Genomic DNA, 5,124 nt, shown 5'->3' with positions numbered 1-5,124 from the left:
CCTGCTGGTTCTCAGGCATCCTCTTCCTGATCCTGGAGTTCAGAGGGCTCTTCCAGCACCATCTGAACCTCCCGGTCGGCTAAGACCCTGGCCTCTGGTTGGGATTGGGAAAGCTCTGCAGCCCGCTGGGAAAGGGGTGGGGGTGGGGCTCCTTCACAAAATGGTGGGGTAGAGCTGGAGCTCTGACAGGGTCCCCGATGAGATCAGGCCATTGATTAGGGGACCCCACTGTGACCCCTTCTGGTGCAGAACTATGGGGCAGGCTGCAGGTGAGGTTTCTCTGGGAGGGGGAGGGAAGAGACCCACCAGGCACCGGAGTGGCTCTGGCATCTGCCTCAGGGTCCTGGGAAAGGGGACCTCCTCCCTCAGAACTCACCATGGTGAGCCCCAGGGCCTCTGTATCCCCTAGATCACAGGGAGGAGGCTCTGCCGCCAGGCCTACCTTTGGGCAGGCCTCAGCCTCAGTGCCCATGGTTTCAGGGGGTAGGCCTTGGTCAACAGAATGAAGGGCTTCCCCCATGGGCTTCTGTTTGGGACTATCTAGCAACCCCAAAACATCCTCCATGGGGATCACTCATTTGATCTTTCCCGGGGATGGGGTGTCAGGCACAGCTGGGGAGGCCTCTGGAGACTGGGCCACTCCTTCCCCACGTGTGGTGGTCTTGGGAGGGGCAGAGGAGTCCTCCATGTCAGAGGGCTCCATCTGTGCCTGGGCCTTCCTCTTGCCTTTATGCCTGGAGGGGACCTGCACACACTTAGCCATGGGGTGAGGCTGCCACCACAGGGAGACCGCTACACACCTCAGCCATGGGGAGGCTGCCATCTGCCAGGCCTGGCTGCTGCAGGAAGGTGCCTCCTGGGCCTGGGGGGGATGTCCCCTGCAAGTGGGCAGGCTCCAGCAAGAGAAGGGGAGGGTTGAGGGGGTGGGGCAGCCATGATGGGTGTATGACTAGGGGAAGAGTGGCCATGCTTCCTCTCTCCCCTGGGTTGCTGGTGCCCTCCCAGGGAATCCACTAGACTTGATTGCAGGGCAAGGTCCCTTGAGCTCATAGTTTCATAGATTTCATAGACATTAGGACTGGAAGGGACCTCAGAAGATCATTGAGTCCAGCCCCCCTCCCAAGGGGCAGGAAGTCAGCTGGGGTCATAGTTGTGGCTGGGGTACCAGGGGGGCCTGAAGGGGGTGGGGCACCAGTGGTAGGGGAACCCCTTTTTCCAATGGGACCTGCGGATGCCCTCCCCACCTGGCCCATGGGGCACTCATGATGCGAGTGCCCTGGAGCATGGCACTGGAAGCACCGCGGGTCCCCCAGTCTATAGAAATCCCTCACCAGGGCCCCCTGATAAGGACTTACCAGGCACCCCTCAGCCTCCAGCTACAATCCCACTGCCAGCTTCATCATGACCTGGTGATGGAAAGAGCACACTTGGTGGAGGCCACGGTCTCAGCACCCCAGTGAGAAGGCCACCACTGGGGAGATAACTCTGGGGGAGCAGAGCCCAATTGGAGATCTATAGGGAGGGATGGAGCTGAGGGCCATCCTGGTCCCCAGCTCTTCTAGACGCTTGAGGGGGATGTACTCACCCTCCACCACAAGCCCCCTCTACACCGCCTTTTGTGCAGCGGCCTCCGAGGCAAGGAAAGAGACTTTAGCCATGAAAGTGGGAGGCTGCCATGATCTTGGGGGCCTCTACCACCTGAGCCAGGGCCTTCACCCAGGTCTCAAAGTGCAGGTTCTTCTGCTTGGGCAGTTGGCACTTCCTCCATGCCTGCCGGTGAGTGCCAGAAAGGGGACCCTGCTGCCCAAGCTGGAAGGGCCAGCAGTGGATGGTCCAGGCCCCCTGGCTTTGGGTCTCCCCACAGCTGCCTATGCATAGCTGCAGTTCCCCTCCTGGGGAGCCATGTTGGTGGGGCCTGAGCTAAGGCAAGGGACAGGATGAGTGGGTGTGTTGGCTGGTGTAGTGCACCTGGTCCCCTCAGGCACTGGTGGTCTAGGCTTTAGGGTAGGGTCCTTGTCCTTCCCACCCCCAGCTGTAGAGAAGGCTGAAGAGGATCCCTTTCCTGTGCCCTTGCCTTTGGTCCCCAATGATGGGAGAGCGGGCTTGGGAACCCCTCTGGCAGAGGCCTGGCCAGTGGTGACTCCCTGGCCCTGTTAGCTCCCTACCACAGTCCCACCTGCCCCTGTAGCAGAGGTTGCAGGCTTCTCCACCCCAGGAGGAGGTTAGTTGTTCTCTGCCTCCAGGGTGGAGGCTGCAGGGGCATGCATCCCCTTGGGGGCTTGACTGGGATCCACCCCCATAGTGGGGGATGCAGGAAGCTCTGTGGGGGCATCTGCCCTCCCCAGAAGGTTCCTGTCCTGCCATTTTTACACATGAGGGCAGGGAAGACAAAAAAGAAAAACAAAATAGCTCACGGGGCTGGTGAATCTAGTAGGGGCAGGCTGGGGTTGTGGGGTAGAAGTGGGATAGGGAGGAATGGATTTGAAGCTCACTGAGCCACAGCCCCACACGAAAAAAACCCAGGAGGCCTATGCTTTGAGAATGTGTGGGGGAGGGGGAAAAAAACCACATACACAAGGGCTGGGGAAACTTGAGCTGGCTTACTCAGCCACACAACAAACACCAGGTCAGGGGAAGTGGACCACAGGACTTACCACACAAGGGCAAAAAAAACCCCCCACACACAAGGAAGGCTGCTGAGGCAGGTGTAATAGATGGCTGGAGCAGTGGAGGGGCTGGTCACTCAGCAGTAGAGCAGTTGGCAGGAAGACAAATCAGGATCAGATGCAGTGAGGTAGCTGTGGGGGAGGGTAGGAGCAGTCAGTCAGTGATCCAGTGCAGGTGTGGTGTCAGGTGGTGCAGCAGGGAATCTCCCTCTCTCCTGAGAGGGGGCAGCAGCAAAAACAATGACAACAGCGGCAGCAGTGATGGTAGGAGCTGTCCAGTTCAGCCACTCAGGGTGTGCTTCTGATGAACATGGAGGTGAAGGTGGGAGTGGCCTGCCAAGGCAGCTGGGGCAGGCAAGGTTCCTTTAGGCTCTGGCAGTGATGGTGAAGGAGGGGCCCACAGGCAGTGCAGGCTCCCTCCCCAGGCTGTTCCCTGACCGTGGCTTGGTGGTGGGCTGGGCAGCAGACCAGAACAGGGATGCGGTGCTGGGATGCAGTGCAGTGGGCCCCTCCCTGAGGGGGGTAGCAGCATGAAGCAGAGGACCCCCGCGTGGGGGGCAGCAGCCACCCAAGGCAGGAAGGGGTGTGGCCAACTTACTCCAAAAGCTCTGAGACCAAGCCAGCAGCTAATAGTAGCCAGAGCCAGGAAAGGGCCTGCCCATCTTCTCCCCAGAAGCTTCTGAGACCAAGCTTGCAGCAACCAGCCACAACAGCAGTAGCCTGGGACAGGAAGGGGTGTGGCCAACTTCCTCCCAGAGGCTCCTCCCCCAGAAGCTCCTAAGAGTGAATAGCCTGAGCTACTTGCCAAGGCAGCTTTTTGTACTAATGGGGCCAGGACAGGGCAGCTTTTTATACTGCTGGGGACAGCACAGGTGCTGGTCCCAGGCTATAGCTCCCCCTGGCTGCAGATCCAGGAGGAGCCAGGCAGGGTTATTTTGCCCCAAGTGGCACAATTTGCTTCACAACAAAGTGCATGTCCAAGCAAGTGTGCTGAGGCAAAAAGCCCCAGCTCAAATTTGCACCACTTCTATTTGAGCCGCTGCAAGCGCACGTGCTTGCATGTGTGGACATTCCCTAAGGGGGCTTTGCGAGGTTGTTCAATGAAATCACCCTTTTCTCTAAGGTATCTTTAAGTCCCAGGTCAATGGTAATTCATTGCTACCTCTCTAGCAGTTGTTCAAAATCTGGATAAGCAGGTTACTTTGCAGATTGTTGATTGTATCCTTAACAAGCACCCCAGAATATTGTCCCTTTCATGACCTATGAACTGGGGGAATGCACTCCTCCAGGTGCCATGAAACAAATGAAGAAAAAGAAGGAAACTGGACATTAGGCAAGACCTGCTGCCTGAAGCCAGTGCACATGAATTTGACATGAGGAGACTGAGTAGGACAACTATGTGCATTGTTTCAGGCAGGATTCAACATGATTAAACCAACTGTACTCATATAAAATTATTCTAGCAGGCAAAAATGAGCAAGTCTAAATCTGTGGTTCCATATGCAACGAGTAGGCACACGTATGGGGCTACTGGTTCCAATTGTATGTACACAAACTAGATGGCCTTTCTGTGTAATGCATCATACCATATATTTTTATGTCCGTTACATTTTTCATGTAGTTTTTATATTGGGTCTTTCCATATATTTTTAGGAGAAAAATACTTGAAAAAATTCTCTGGCTGAGGTCTGTGATAAACTTTTGCTGACTTTAAAAAAAAAGAAAATTTACCCAAAAATGTAGCAGAAGACTGAATTTTGAATAGTACATCTGCCTGTTTTTAATTAATGGTGACATTTTGCCTTCCTTGACCATTGAAAATGTATCCTTCTGCAATCCTGGAGAATATCCTCTCATCCTCAGAGGAACTTAGTTTTGGGCTTCAGGGGTTAGGCAGTTCTTTCCCAGTAATGGTTGCCCTAACTGTCATGTCTAGAACCAAAACTAGGAAGCACGACACTATCTGTGCTCTAAAAGTGCCAAGGCCAGAGAAAGGAGCAAGAGTAGCTAGAAACAGGAGTGGGGAGCAGTGGATTACAAGTGACAGCAGTCAGGTGGACTGAACAGGAACAGAGATTGAGAGGGGAGGGGTATGGCTATGGAGGACATGTAGTCCCATTTGGGCTGACACTAGAGGCATGCATAGGGAAAGATTCAACTTGGCCTAGAGTGAGTGAGGATTTAGTTAGGGAGCTTCTGGAGGGGCTGAACGTCTTTAAGTCAGCCAGCCCAGATGATCTTCACCCTAGAGTCCTAAAGGAACTGGCTGGGGTCATTGCAAGTCCCCTGGCACGGCTTTATGAACACTCGTGGTGCTCTGGAGAGGTGCCGGAGGATTGGAAGAGGGCCAACGTGGTTCCCATCTTCAAAAAGGGGAGGAAAGAGGACCCGGGGAACTACAGGCCAGTCAGCCTTACCTCGATCCTGGGCAAGCTGTTCGAGAAAATTATTCTGGCAC

Source organism: Gavialis gangeticus, unplaced genomic scaffold (genome assembly GCF_001723915.1).
Source record: "Gavialis gangeticus isolate Ggan-Ray unplaced genomic scaffold, GavGan_comp1, whole genome shotgun sequence".
NCBI lineage: Eukaryota > Metazoa > Chordata > Crocodylia > Gavialidae > Gavialis > Gavialis gangeticus.
The sequence above is the reverse complement of the archived record's forward strand: the minus strand, read 5'-3'. Positions refer to the sequence as shown.